Below are 16,741 nucleotides of genomic sequence, written 5' to 3'. Positions count from 1 at the left end.
AACCATCTGAGCTAACAGGTCATTTTGCACCACTACCTGGAGGTCCAGCAAATGAAGAAGGGCAAATGATAGTTAACCCAGGAGATTTGGAAAGCTTAATTTCAGCAGTTTACCATGAAGTTATTGTTATATATTATCAACATGAAGAAACTAATATGACTTAAAAAAAATTACAATACAAAAGAGATTTTCATACTTAGTGTTAGAACTTAGAACCATTAACGTTTTTTCCATGTGGTTAAGAAATAAATAAATATTCATCACCTATATTGAATTGATTCATCTAATCATTTTATCAGCTTCTCCTCAAAGGAAATATAGAGATAAACATGATACAGTAGAAAATACATCTATTTTCAACATTAAAGGAGCATCAAGTATTGGCTTGGAGACTGATTGAAAGTATGTCCTTGTCATTTTTAACTTCATGCTCTAACAGACTAAACTAATAGAGTCACTAAATATATAGCATACTATTGAAGATGAAGCAGATGATGAAGTACTACTGATTGTTAATCCGGGATAGTTGGAAAGCTTATATTCAGCTATTTACATTCATAGTATCTTTATATATTATCAACAAGACTAAACAAAAATGATCTCAATAAATTGCTATAAATAAGAGATTTAGTTACTTGGCGTTAGAACTTAGAACCATTAATAGATATTCCAGGCGCTTTAAGAATAGTAATTAATTCTATAATTATATCAAATGTATTCATCCAGTCCTTCAAGCAGCGTTTGATCCAAGGAGATAAACAGTCCAAAATGAGACACAAGAAAAATTAATCTTTTTCAAAGAATTAAATTTGGCCTGTACAGGGATCGAATCTGTGACCTTGGCGTTATTAGCACCACGCTCTAACCAACTGAGCTAAAAGGCCAATTTGCACATCTTCTGGAGGACCAGCACAGGAAGCAGTGCTAATGATAGTTCAACCGGAAGATTTGGAAAGCTTAATTTCAGCTGTTTAATATGAATTAACTTTCATATTATCAACATGAAGAAACTAATATGACTTCAAAAAAATTGCAATACAAAAGGGATTTCCATACTTAGTGTTAGAATTTTGAACCACTAACGTTTTTTCCACGTGGTTTAGCAATAAATAAATATTCATCACCTATATTCAATTGATTCATCTAATCATTCTATCAGCTTCTGCGCAAAGGAAATATGGAGGTAAACATGATACAGAAGAAAATACATCTATTTTCAACATTAAAGGAGCATCAAGTATTGGCTTGGAGACTGATTGAAATTATGTCCTTTGCGTTTTTAACTTCATGCTCTAACAGACTAAACTAATAGGCTCACTAAATATATAGAATACTTTTGAAGAATTAGCAGATGATGAAATGCTACTGATTCCATCCAATCCTTCAAGCAGCGTGTGATTCAAGAAGATTAACAGTCCAAAATGAGACACAAGAAGAATTCATCTTTGTTCAAACAATTGAACTTGGCCTGTACAGGGATCGAACCTGTGACCTTGGCGTTATTAGCACCACGCTCAAACCATCTGAGCTAACAGGCCATTTTGCACAACTACCTGGATGTCCAGCAAATGAAGAAGGGCAAATAATAGTTAACCCAGGAGATTTGGAAAACTTAATTTCAGCAGTTTACCATGAAGTTATTGTTATATATTATCAACATGAAGAAACTAATATGACTTAAAAAAAATTACAATACAAAAGAGATTTTCATACTTAGTGTTAGAACTTAGAACCATTAACGTTTTTTCCATGTGGTTAAGAAATAAATAAATATTCATCACCTATATTGAATTGATTCATCTAATCATTTTATCAGCTTCTCCTCAAAGGAAATATAGAGATAAACATGATACAGTAGAAAATACATCTATTTTCAACATTAAAGGAGCATCAAGTATTGGCTTGGAGACTGATTGAAAGTATGTCCTTGGCGTTTTTAACTTCATGCTCTAACAGACTAAACTAATAGAGTCACTAAATATATAGCATACTACTGAAGATGAAGCAGATGATGAAGTACTACTGATTGTTAATCCGGGATAGTTGGAAAGCTTATATTCAGCTATTTACATTCATAGTATCTTTATATATTATCAACAAGACTAAACAAAAATGATCTCAATAAATTGCTATAAATAAGAGATTTAGTTACTTGGCGTTAGAACTTAGAACCATTAATAGATATTCCAGGCGCTTTAAGAATAGTAATTAATTCTATAATTATATCAAATGTATTCATCCAGTCCTTCAAGCAGCGTTTGATCCAAGGAGATAAACAGTCCAAAATGAGACACAAGAAAAATTAATCTTTTTCAAAGAATTAAATTTGGCCTGTACAGGGATCGAATCTGTGACCTTGGCGTTATTAGCACCACGCTCTAACCAACTGAGCTAAAAGGCCAATTTGCACATCTTCTGGAGGACCAGCACAGGAAGCAGTGCTAATGATAGTTCAACCGGAAGATTTGGAAAGCTTAATTTCAGCTGTTTAATATGAATTAACTTTCATATTATCAACATGAAGAAACTAATATGACTTCAAAAAAATTGCAATACAAAAGGGATTTCCATACTTAGTGTTAGAATTTTGAACCACTAACGTTTTTTCCACGTGGTTTAGCAATAAATAAATATTCATCACCTATATTCAATTGATTCATCTAATCATTCTATCAGCTTCTGCGCAAAGGAAATATGGAGGTAAACATGATACAGAAGAAAATACATCTATTTTCAACATTAAAGGAGCATCAAGTATTGGCTTGGAGACTGATTGAAATTATGTCCTTTGCGTTTTTAACTTCATGCTCTAACAGACTAAACTAATAGGCTCACTAAATATATAGAATACTTTTGAAGAATTAGCAGATGATGAAATGCTACTGATTCCATCCAATCCTTCAAGCAGCGTGTGATTCAAGAAGATTAACAGTCCAAAATGAGACACAAGAAGAATTCATCTTTGTTCAAACAATTGAACTTGGCCTGTACAGGGATCGAACCTGTGACCTTGGCGTTATTAGCACCACGCTCAAACCATCTGAGCTAACAGGCCATTTTGCACAACTACCTGGATGTCCAGCAAATGAAGAAGGGCAAATAATAGTTAACCCAGGAGATTTGGAAAACTTAATTTCAGCAGTTTACCATGAAGTTATTGTTATATATTATCAACATGAAGAAACTAATATGACTTAAAAAAAATTACAATACAAAAGAGATTTTCATACTTAGTGTTAGAACTTAGAACCATTAACGTTTTTTCCATGTGGTTAAGAAATAAATAAATATTCATCACCTATATTGAATTGATTCATCTAATCATTTTATCAGCTTCTCCTCAAAGGAAATATAGAGATAAACATGATACAGTAGAAAATACATCTATTTTCAACATTAAAGGAGCATCAAGTATTGGCTTGGAGACTGATTGAAAGTATGTCCTTGGCGTTTTTAACTTCATGCTCTAACAGACTAAACTAATAGAGTCACTAAATATATAGCATACTACTGAAGATGAAGCAGATGATGAAGTCCTACTGATTGTTAATCCGGGATAGTTGGAAAGCTTATATTCAGCTGTTTACATTCATAGTATCTTTATATATTATCAACAAGACTAAACAAAAATGATCTCAATAAATTGCAATAAATAAGAGATTTAGTTACTTGGCGTTAGAACTTAGAACCATTAATAGATATTCCAGGCGCTTTAAGAATAGTAATTAATTCTATAATTATATCAAATGTATTCATCCAATCCTTCAAGCAGCGTTTGATCCAAGGAGATAAACAGTCCAAAATGAGACACAAGAAAAATTCATCTTTTTTCAAAGAATTAAACTTGGCCTGTACAGGGATCGAACCTGTGACCTTGGCATTATTAGCACCACGCTCTAACCAAGTGAGCTAACAGGCCAATTTGCACATCTTCTGGAGGACCAGCACAGGAAGCAGTGCTAATGATAGTTCAACCGGGAGATTTGGAAAGCTTAATTTCAGCTGTTTAATATGAATTAACTTTCATATTATCAACATGAAGAAACTAATATAACTTCAAAAAAATTGCAATACAAAAGAGATTTCCATACTTAGTGTTTGAATTTTGAACCAGTAACGTTTTTTCCACGTGGTTTAGCAATAAATAAATATTCATCACCTATATTCAATTGATTCATCTAATCATTCTATCAGCTTCTGCGCAAAGGAAATATGGATGTAAACATGATACAGAAGAAAATACATCTATTTTCAACATTAAAGGAGCTTCAAATATTGGCTAGGAGACTGATTGAAATTATGTCCTTTGCGTTTTTAACTTCATGCTCTAACAGACTAAACTAATAGGCTCACTAAATATATAGAATACTTTTGAAGAATTAGCAGATGATGAAATGCTACTGATTCCATCCAATCCTTCAAGCAGCGTGTGATTCAAGAAGATTAACAGTCCAAAATGAGACACAAGAAAAATTCATCTTTGTTCAAACAATTGAACTTGGCCTGTACAGGGATCGAACCTGTGACCTTGGCGTTATTAGCACCATGCTCTAACCATCTGAGCTAACAGGTCATTTTGCACCACTACCTGGAGGTCCAGCAAATGAAGAAGGGCAAATGATAGTTAACCCAGGAGATTTGGAAAGCTTAATTTCAGCAGTTTACCATGAAGTTATTGTTATATATTATCAACATTAAGAAACTAATATGACTTAAAAAAAATTACAATACAAAAGAGATTTTCATACTTAGTGTTAGAACTTAGAACAATTAACGTTTTTTCCATGTGGTTAAGCAATAAATAAATATTCATCACCTATATTGAATTGATTCATCTAATCATTTTATCAGCTTCTCCACAAAGGAAATATAGAGATAAACATGATACAGTAGAAAATACATCTATTTTCAACATTAAAGGAGCATCAAGTATTGGCTTGGAGACTGATTGAAAGTATGTCCTTGTCGTTTTTAACTTCATGCTCTAACAGACTAAACTAATAGAGTCACTAAATATATAGCATACTACTGAAGATGAAGCAGATGATGAAGTCCTACTGATTGTTAATCCGGGATAGTTGGAAAGCTTATATTCAGCTGTTTACATTCATAGTATCTTTATATATTATCAACAAGACTAAACAAAAATGATCTCAATAAATTGCAATAAATAAGAGATTTAGTTACTTGGCGTTAGAACTTAGAACCATTAATAGATATTCCAGGCGCTTTAAGAATAGTAATTAATTCTATAATTATATCAAATGTATTCATCCAATCCTTCAAGCAGCGTTTGATCCAAGGAGATAAACAGTCCAAAATGAGACACAAGAAAAATTCATCTTTTTTCAAAGAATTAAACTTGGCCTGTACAGGGATCGAACCTGTGACCTTGGCATTATTAGCACCACGCTCTAACCAAGTGAGCTAACAGGCCAATTTGCACATCTTCTGGAGGACCAGCACAGGAAGCAGTGCTAATGATAGTTCAACCGGGAGATTTGGAAAGCTTAATTTCAGCTGTTTAATATGAATTAACTTTCATATTATCAACATGAAGAAACTAATATAACTTCAAAAAAATTGCAATACAAAAGAGATTTCCATACTTAGTGTTTGAATTTTGAACCAGTAACGTTTTTTCCACGTGGTTTAGCAATAAATAAATATTCATCACCTATATTCAATTGATTCATCTAATCATTCTATCAGCTTCTGCGCAAAGGAAATATGGATGTAAACATGATACAGAAGAAAATACATCTATTTTCAACATTAAAGGAGCTTCAAATATTGGCTAGGAGACTGATTGAAATTATGTCCTTTGCGTTTTTAACTTCATGCTCTAACAGACTAAACTAATAGGCTCACTAAATATATAGAATACTTTTGAAGAATTAGCAGATGATGAAATGCTACTGATTCCATCCAATCCTTCAAGCAGCGTGTGATTCAAGAAGATTAACAGTCCAAAATGAGACACAAGAAAAATTCATCTTTGTTCAAACAATTGAACTTTGCCTGTACAGGGATCGAACCTGTGACCTTGGCGTTATTAGCACCATGCTCTAACCATCTGAGCTAACAGGTCATTTTGCACCACTACCTGGAGGTCCAGCAAATGAAGAAGGGCAAATGATAGTTAACCCAGGAGATTTGGAAAGCTTAATTTCAGCAGTTTACCATGAAGTTATTGTTATATATTATCAACATGAAGAAACTAATATGACTTAAAAAAAATTACAATACAAAAGAGATTTTCATACTTAGTGTTAGAACTTAGAACCATTAACGTTTTTTCCATGTGGTTAAGCAATAAATAAATATTCATCACCTATATTGAATTGATTCATCTAATCATTTTATCAGCTTCTCCTCAAAGGAAATATAGAGATAAACATGATACAGTAGAAAATACATCTATTTTCAACATTAAAGGAGCATCAAGTATTGGCTTGGAGACTGATTGAAAGTGTGTCCTTGTCGTTTTTAACTTCATGCTCTAACAGACTAAACTAATAGAGTCACTAAATATATAGCATACTATTGAAGATGAAGCAGATGATGAAGTCCTACTGATTGTTAATCCGGGATAGTTGGAAAGCTTATATTCAGCTATTTACATTCATAGTATCTTTATATATTATCAACAAGACTAAACAAAAATGATCTCAATAAATTGCTATAAATAAGAGATTTAGTTACTTGGCGTTAGAACTTAGAACCATTAATAGATATTCCAGGCGCTTTAAGAATAGTAATTAATTCTATAATTATATCAAATGTATTCATCCAGTCCTTCAAGCAGCGTTTGATCCAAGGAGATAAACAGTCCAAAATGAGACACAAGAAAAAATAATCTTTTTCAAAGAATTAAACTTGGCCTGTTCAGGGATCGAACCTGTGACCTTGGCGTTATTAGCACCACGCTCTAACCAACTGAGCTAAAAGGCCAATTTGCACATCTTCTGGAGGACTAGCACAGGAAGCAGTGCTAATGATAGTTCAACCGGGAGATTTGGAAAGCTTAATTTCAGCTGTTTAATATGAATTAACTTTCATATTATCAACATGAAGAAACTAATATGACTTCAAAAAAATTGCAATACAAAAGGGATTTCCATACTTAGTGTTAGAATTTTGAACCACTAACGTTTTTTCCACGTGGTTTAGCAATAAATAAATATTCATCACCTATATTCAATTGATTCATCTAATCATTCTATCAGCTTCTGCGCAAAGGAAATATGGAGGTAAACATGATACAGAAGAAAATACATCTATTTTCAACATTAAAGGAGCATCAAGTATTGGCTTGGAGACTGATTGAAATTATGTCCTTTGCGTTTTTAACGTCATGCTCTAACAGACTAAACTAATAGGCTCACTAAATATATAGAATACTTTTGAAGAATTAGCAGATGATGAAATGCTACTGATTCCATCCAATCCTTCAAGCAGCGTGTGATTGAAGAAGATTAACAGTCCAAAATGAGACACAAGAAAAATTCATCTTTGTTCAAACAATTGAACTTGGCCTGTACAGGGATCGAACCTGTGACCTTGGCGTTATTAGCACCACGCTCTAACCATCTGAGCTAACAGGCCATTTTGCACAACTACCTTGATGTCCAGCAAATGAAGAAGGGCAAATAATAGTTAACCCAGGAGATTTGGAAAACTTAATTTCAGCAGTTTACCATGAAGTTATTGTTATATATTATCAACATGAAGAAACTAATATGACTTAAAAAAAATACAATACAAAAGAGATTTTCATACTTAGTGTTAGAACTTAGAACCATTAACGTTTTTTTCATGTGGTTAAGCAATAAATAAATATTCATCACCTATATTGAATTGATTCATCTAATCATTTTATCAGCTTCTCCTCAAAGGAAATATAGAGATAAACATGATACAGTAGAAAATACATCTATTTTCAACATTAAAGGAGCATCAAGTATTGGCTTGGAGACTGATTGAAAGTATGTCCTTGTCGTTTTTAACTTCATGCTCTAACAGACTAAACTAATAGAGTCACTAAATATATAGCATACTACTGAAGATGAAGCAGATGATGAAGTCCTACTGATTGTTAATCCGGGATAGTTGGAAAGCTTATATTCAGCTGTTTACATTCATAGTATCTTTATATATTATCAACAAGACTAAACAAAAATGATCTCAATAAATTGCAATAAATAAGAGATTTAGTTACTTGGCGTTAGAACTTAGAACCATTAATAGATATTCCAGGCGCTTTAAGAATAGTAATTAATTCTATAATTATATCAAATGTATTCATCCAATCCTTCAAGCAGCGTTTGATCCAAGGAGATAAACAGTCCAAAATGAGACACAAGAAAAATTCATCTTTTTTCAAAGAATTAAACTTGGCCTGTACAGGGATCGAACCTGTGACCTTGGCATTATTAGCACCACGCTCTAACCAAGTGAGCTAACAGGCCAATTTGCACATCTTCTGGAGGACCAGCACAGGAAGCAGTGCTAATGATAGTTCAACCGGGAGATTTGGAAAGCTTAATTTCAGCTGTTTAATATGAATTAACTTTCATATTATCAACATGAAGAAACTAATATAACTTCAAAAAAATTGCAATACAAAAGAGATTTCCATACTTAGTGTTTGAATTTTGAACCAGTAACGTTTTTTCCACGTGGTTTAGCAATAAATAAATATTCATCACCTATATTCAATTGATTCATCTAATCATTCTATCAGCTTCTGCGCAAAGGAAATATGGATGTAAACATGATACAGAAGAAAATACATCTATTTTCAACATTAAAGGAGCTTCAAATATTGGCTAGGAGACTGATTGAAATTATGTCCTTTGCGTTTTTAACTTCATGCTCTAACAGACTAAACTAATAGGCTCACTAAATATATAGAATACTTTTGAAGAATTAGCAGATGATGAAATGCTACTGATTCCATCCAATCCTTCAAGCAGCGTGTGATTCAAGAAGATTAACAGTCCAAAATGAGACACAAGAAAAATTCATCTTTGTTCAAACAATTGAACTTTGCCTGTACAGGGATCGAACCTGTGACCTTGGCGTTATTAGCACCATGCTCTAACCATCTGAGCTAACAGGTCATTTTGCACCACTACCTGGAGGTCCAGCAAATGAAGAAGGGCAAATGATAGTTAACCCAGGAGATTTGGAAAGCTTAATTTCAGCAGTTTACCATGAAGTTATTGTTATATATTATCAACATGAAGAAACTAATATGACTTAAAAAAAATTACAATACAAAAGAGATTTTCATACTTAGTGTTAGAACTTAGAACCATTAACGTTTTTTCCATGTGGTTAAGCAATAAATAAATATTCATCACCTATATTGAATTGATTCATCTAATCATTTTATCAGCTTCTCCTCAAAGGAAATATAGAGATAAACATGATACAGTAGAAAATACATCTATTTTCAACATTAAAGGAGCATCAAGTATTGGCTTGGAGACTGATTGAAAGTGTGTCCTTGTCGTTTTTAACTTCATGCTCTAACAGACTAAACTAATAGAGTCACTAAATATATAGCATACTATTGAAGATGAAGCAGATGATGAAGTCCTACTGATTGTTAATCCGGGATAGTTGGAAAGCTTATATTCAGCTATTTACATTCATAGTATCTTTATATATTATCAACAAGACTAAACAAAAATGATCTCAATAAATTGCTATAAATAAGAGATTTAGTTACTTGGCGTTAGAACTTAGAACCATTAATAGATATTCCAGGCGCTTTAAGAATAGTAATTAATTCTATAATTATATCAAATGTATTCATCCAGTCCTTCAAGCAGCGTTTGATCCAAGGAGATAAACAGTCCAAAATGAGACACAAGAAAAATTAATCTTTTTCAAAGAATTAAACTTGGCCTGTTCAGGGATCGAACCTGTGACCTTGGCGTTATTAGCACCACGCTCTAACCAACTGAGCTAAAAGGCCAATTTGCACATCTTCTGGAGGACTAGCACAGGAAGCAGTGCTAATGATAGTTCAACCGGGAGATTTGGAAAGCTTAATTTCAGCTGTTTAATATGAATTAACTTTCATATTATCAACATGAAGAAACTAATATGACTTCAAAAAAATTGCAATACAAAAGGGATTTCCATACTTAGTGTTAGAATTTTGAACCACTAACGTTTTTTCCACGTGGTTTAGCAATAAATAAATATTCATCACCTATATTCAATTGATTCATCTAATCATTCTATCAGCTTCTGCGCAAAGGAAATATGGAGGTAAACATGATACAGAAGAAAATACATCTATTTTCAACATTAAAGGAGCATCAAGTATTGGCTTGGAGACTGATTGAAATTATGTCCTTTGCGTTTTTAACGTCATGCTCTAACAGACTAAACTAATAGGCTCACTAAATATATAGAATACTTTTGAAGAATTAGCAGATGATGAAATGCTACTGATTCCATCCAATCCTTCAAGCAGCGTGTGATTGAAGAAGATTAACAGTCCAAAATGAGACACAAGAAAAATTCATCTTTGTTCAAACAATTGAACTTGGCCTGTACAGGGATCGAACCTGTGACCTTGGCGTTATTAGCACCACGCTCTAACCATCTGAGCTAACAGGCCATTTTGCACAACTACCTTGATGTCCAGCAAATGAAGAAGGGCAAATAATAGTTAACCCAGGAGATTTGGAAAACTTAATTTCAGCAGTTTACCATGAAGTTATTGTTATATATTATCAACATGAAGAAACTAATATGACTTAAAAAAAATACAATACAAAAGAGATTTTCATACTTAGTGTTAGAACTTAGAACCATTAACGTTTTTTTCATGTGGTTAAGCAATAAATAAATATTCATCACCTATATTGAATTGATTCATCTAATCATTTTATCAGCTTCTCCTCAAAGGAAATATAGAGATAAACATGATACAGTAGAAAATACATCTATTTTCAACATTAAAGGAGCATCAAGTATTGGTTTGGAGACTGATTGAAAGTATGTCCTTGTCGTTTTTAACTTCATGCTCTAACAGACTAAACTAATAGAGTCACTAAATATATAGCATACTATTGAAGATGAAGCAGATGATGAAGTCCTACTGATTGTTAATCCGGGATAGTTGGAAAGCTTATACTCAGCTGTTTACATTCATAGTATCTTTATATATTATCAACAAGACTAAACAAAAATGATATCAATAAATTGCTATAAATAAGAGATTTAGTTACTTGGCGTTAGAACTTAGAATCATTAATAGATATTCCAGGCGCTTTAAGAATAGTAATTAATTCTATAAATATATCAAATGTATTCATCCAATCCTTCAAGCAGCGTTTGATCCAAGGAGATAAACAGTCCAAAATGAGACACAAGAAATATTCATCTTTTTTCAAAGAATTAAACTTGGCCTGTACAGGGATCGAACCTGTGACCTTGGCGTTATTAGCACCACGCTCTAACCAACTGAGCTAACAGGCCAATTTGCACATCTTCTGGAGGACCAGCACAGGAAGCAGTGCTAATGATAGTTCAACCGGGAGATTTGGAAAGCTTAATTTCAGCTGTTTAATATGAATTAACTTTCATATTATCAACATGAAGAAACTAATATGACTTCAAAAAAATTGCAATACAAAAGAGATTTCCATACTTAGTGTTAGAATTTTGAACCAGTAACGTTTTTTCCACGTGGTTTAGCAATAAATAAATATTCATCACCTATATTCAATTGATTCATCTAATCATTCTATCAGCTTCTGCGCAAAGGAAATATAGAGGTAAACATGATACAGAGAAAATACATCTATTTTCAACATTAAAGGAGAATCAAGTATTGGCTTGGAGACTGATTGAAAGTATGTCCTTGTCATTTTTAACTTCATGCTCTAACAGACTAAACTAATAGAGTCACTAAATATATAGCATACTATTGAAGATGAAGCAGATGATGAAGTACTACTGATTGTTAATCCGGGATAGTTGGAAAGCTTATATTCAGCTATTTACATTCATAGTATCTTTATATATTATCAACAAGACTAAACAAAAATGATCTCAATAAATTGCTATAAATAAGAGATTTAGTTACTTGGCGTTAGAACTTAGAACCATTAATAGATATTCCAGGCGCTTTAAGAATAGTAATTAATTCTATAATTATATCAAATGTATTCATCCAGTCCTTCAAGCAGCGTTTGATCCAAGGAGATAAACAGTCCAAAATGAGACACAAGAAAAATTAATCTTTTTCAAAGAATTAAATTTGGCCTGTACAGGGATCGAATCTGTGACCTTGGCGTTATTAGCACCACGCTCTAACCAACTGAGCTAAAAGGCCAATTTGCACATCTTCTGGAGGACCAGCACAGGAAGCAGTGCTAATGATAGTTCAACCGGAAGATTTGGAAAGCTTAATTTCAGCTGTTTAATATGAATTAACTTTCATATTATCAACATGAAGAAACTAATATGACTTCAAAAAAATTGCAATACAAAAGGGATTTCCATACTTAGTGTTAGTATTTTGAACCACTAACGTTTTTTCCACGTGGTTTAGCAATAAATAAATATTCATCACCTATATTCAATTGATTCATCTAATCATTCTATCAGCTTCTGCGCAAAGGAAATATGGAGGTAAACATGATACAGAAGAAAATACATCTATTTTCAACATTAAAGGAGCATCAAGTATTGGCTTGGAGACTGATTGAAATTATGTCCTTTGCGTTTTTAACTTCATGCTCTAACAGACTAAACTAATAGGCTCACTAAATATATAGAATACTTTTGAAGAATTAGCAGATGATGAAATGCTACTGATTCCATCCAATCCTTCAAGCAGCGTGTGATTCAAGAAGATTAACAGTCCAAAATGAGACACAAGAAGAATTCATCTTTGTTCAAACAATTGAACTTGGCCTGTACAGGGATCGAACCTGTGACCTTGGCGTTATTAGCACCACGCTCAAACCATCTGAGCTAACAGGCCATTTTGCACAACTACCTGGATGTCCAGCAAATGAAGAAGGGCAAATAATAGTTAACCCAGGAGATTTGGAAAACTTAATTTCAGCAGTTTACCATGAAGTTATTGTTATATATTATCAACATGAAGAAACTAATATGACTTAAAAAAAATTACAATACAAAAGAGATTTTCATACTTAGTGTTAGAACTTAGAACCATTAACGTTTTTTCCATGTGGTTAAGAAATAAATAAATATTCATCACCTATATTGAATTGATTCATCTAATCATTTTATCAGCTTCTCCTCAAAGGAAATATAGAGATAAACATGATACAGTAGAAAATACATCTATTTTCAACATTAAAGGAGCATCAAGTATTGGCTTGGAGACTGATTGAAAGTATGTCCTTGGCGTTTTTAACTTCATGCTCTAACAGACTAAACTAATAGAGTCACTAAATATATAGCATACTACTGAAGATGAAGCAGATGATGAAGTCCTACTGATTGTTAATCCGGGATAGTTGGAAAGCTTATATTCAGCTGTTTACATTCATAGTATCTTTATATATTATCAACAAGACTAAACAAAAATGATCTCAATAAATTGCAATAAATAAGAGATTTAGTTACTTGGCGTTAGAACTTAGAACCATTAATAGATATTCCAGGCGCTTTAAGAATAGTAATTAATTCTATAATTATATCAAATGTATTCATCCAATCCTTCAAGCAGCGTTTGATCCAAGGAGATAAACAGTCCAAAATGAGACACAAGAAAAATTCATCTTTTTTCAAAGAATTAAACATGGCCTGTACAGGGATCGAACCTGTGACCTTGGCATTATTAGCACCACGCTCTAACCAAGTGAGCTAACAGGCCAATTTGCACATCTTCTGGAGGACCAGCACAGGAAGCAGTGCTAATGATAGTTCAACCGGGAGATTTGGAAAGCTTAATTTCAGCTGTTTAATATGAATTAACTTTCATATTATCAACATGAAGAAACTAATATAACTTCAAAAAAATTGCAATACAAAAGAGATTTCCATACTTAGTGTTTGAATTTTGAACCAGTAACGTTTTTTCCACGTGGTTTAGCAATAAATAAATATTCATCACCTATATTCAATTGATTCATCTAATCATTCTATCAGCTTCTGCGCAAAGGAAATATGGATGTAAACATGATACAGAAGAAAATACATCTATTTTCAACATTAAAGGAGCTTCAAATATTGGCTAGGAGACTGATTGAAATTATGTCCTTTGCGTTTTTAACTTCATGCTCTAACAGACTAAACTAATAGGCTCACTAAATATATAGAATACTTTTGAAGAATTAGCAGATGATGAAATGCTACTGATTCCATCCAATCCTTCAAGCAGCGTGTGATTCAAGAAGATTAACAGTCCAAAATGAGACACAAGAAAAATTCATCTTTGTTCAAACAATTGAACTTGGCCTGTACAGGGATCGAACCTGTGACCTTGGCGTTATTAGCACCATGCTCTAACCATCTGAGCTAACAGGTCATTTTGCACCACTACCTGGAGGTCCAGCAAATGAAGAAGGGCAAATGATAGTTAACCCAGGAGATTTGGAAAGCTTAATTTCAGCAGTTTACCATGAAGTTATTGTTATATATTATCAACATTAAGAAACTAATATGACTTAAAAAAAATTACAATACAAAAGAGATTTTCATACTTAGTGTTAGAACTTAGAACAATTAACGTTTTTTCCATGTGGTTAAGCAATAAATAAATATTCATCACCTATATTGAATTGATTCATCTAATCATTTTATCAGCTTCTCCTCAAAGGAAATATAGAGATAAACATGATACAGTAGAAAATACATCTATTTTCAACATTAAAGGAGCATCAAGTATTGGCTTGGAGACTGATTGAAAGTATGTCCTTGTCGTTTTTAACTTCATGCTCTAACAGACTAAACTAATAGAGTCACTAAATATATAGCATACTACTGAAGATGAAGCAGATGATGAAGTCCTACTGATTGTTAATCCGGGATAGTTGGAAAGCTTATATTCAGCTGTTTACATTCATAGTATCTTTATATATTATCAACAAGACTAAACAAAAATGATCTCAATAAATTGCAATAAATAAGAGATTTAGTTACTTGGCGTTAGAACTTAGAACCATTAATAGATATTCCAGGCGCTTTAAGAATAGTAATTAATTCTATAATTATATCAAATGTATTCATCCAATCCTTCAAGCAGCGTTTGATCCAAGGAGATAAACAGTCCAAAATGAGACACAAGAAAAATTCATCTTTTTTCAAAGAATTAAACTTGGCCTGTACAGGGATCGAACCTGTGACCTTGGCATTATTAGCACCACGCTCTAACCAAGTGAGCTAACAGGCCAATTTGCACATCTTCTGGAGGACCAGCACAGGAAGCAGTGCTAATGATAGTTCAACCGGGAGATTTGGAAAGCTTAATTTCAGCTGTTTAATATGAATTAACTTTCATATTATCAACATGAAGAAACTAATATAACTTCAAAAAAATTGCAATACAAAAGAGATTTCCATACTTAGTGTTTGAATTTTGAACCAGTAACGTTTTTTCCACGTGGTTTAGCAATAAATAAATATTCATCACCTATATTCAATTGATTCATCTAATCATTCTATCAGCTTCTGCGCAAAGGAAATATGGATGTAAACATGATACAGAAGAAAATACATCTATTTTCAACATTAAAGGAGCTTCAAATATTGGCTAGGAGACTGATTGAAATTATGTCCTTTGCGTTTTTAACTTCATGCTCTAACAGACTAAACTAATAGGCTCACTAAATATATAGAATACTTTTGAAGAATTAGCAGATGATGAAATGCTACTGATTCCATCCAATCCTTCAAGCAGCGTGTGATTCAAGAAGATTAACAGTCCAAAATGAGACACAAGAAAAATTCATCTTTGTTCAAACAATTGAACTTCGCCTGTACAGGGATCGAACCTGTGACCTTGGCGTTATTAGCACCATGCTCTAACCATCTGAGCTAACAGGTCATTTTGCACCACTACCTGGAGGTCCAGCAAATGAAGAAGGGCAAATGATAGTTAACCCAGGAGATTTGGAAAGCTTAATTTCAGCAGTTTACCATGAAGTTATTGTTATATATTATCAACATGAAGAAACTAATATGACTTAAAAAAAATTACAATACAAAAGAGATTTTCATACTTAGTGTTAGAACTTAGAACCATTAACGTTTTTTCCATGTGGTTAAGCAATAAATAAATATTCATCACCTATATTGAATTGATTCATCTAATCATTTTATCAGCTTCTCCTCAAAGGAAATATAGAGATAAACATGATACAGTAGAAAATACATCTATTTTCAACATTAAAGGAGCATCAAGTATTGGCTTGGAGACTGATTGAAAGTGTGTCCTTGTCGTTTTTAACTTCATGCTCTAACAGACTAAACTAATAGAGTCACTAAATATATAGCATACTATTGAAGATGAAGCAGATGATGAAGTCCTACTGATTGTTAATCCGGGATAGTTGGAAAGCTTATATTCAGCTATTTACATTCATAGTATCTTTATATATTATCAACAAGACTAAACAAAAATGATCTCAATAAATTGCTATAAATAAGAGATTTAGTTACTTGGCGTTAGAACTTAGAACCATTAATAGATATTCCAGGCGCTTTAAGAATAGTAATTAATTCTATAATTATA

At 32.7% G+C, this 16,741-nt stretch overlaps 3 non-coding genes across 3 annotated transcripts; all 3 read right to left on the bottom strand.

Moving 5' to 3' along the window:
* Positions 1 to 7,534: 7,534 nt before the first annotated feature.
* Positions 7,535 to 7,608, bottom strand: TRNAI-AAU (transfer RNA isoleucine (anticodon AAU)). The gene has a single exon. It is a non-coding gene; the product is annotated as a tRNA-Ile (tRNA).
* Positions 7,609 to 10,568: 2,960 nt separating this feature from the next.
* TRNAI-AAU (transfer RNA isoleucine (anticodon AAU)) lies at positions 10,569 to 10,642 on the bottom strand. Its single transcript has one exon. It is a non-coding gene; the product is annotated as a tRNA-Ile (tRNA).
* A 789-nt stretch (positions 10,643 to 11,431) lies between these two features.
* On the bottom strand, positions 11,432 to 11,505 carry TRNAI-AAU (transfer RNA isoleucine (anticodon AAU)). Its single transcript has one exon. It is a non-coding gene; the product is annotated as a tRNA-Ile (tRNA).
* Between the last annotated feature and the right edge of the window lie 5,236 nt (positions 11,506 to 16,741).

This window comes from Lissotriton helveticus, chromosome 4_1 (genome assembly GCF_964261635.1).
Source record: "Lissotriton helveticus chromosome 4_1, aLisHel1.1, whole genome shotgun sequence".
Classification (NCBI taxonomy): domain Eukaryota; kingdom Metazoa; phylum Chordata; class Amphibia; order Caudata; family Salamandridae; genus Lissotriton; species Lissotriton helveticus.
This window is presented reverse-complemented; position numbering and strand designations above follow the sequence as displayed.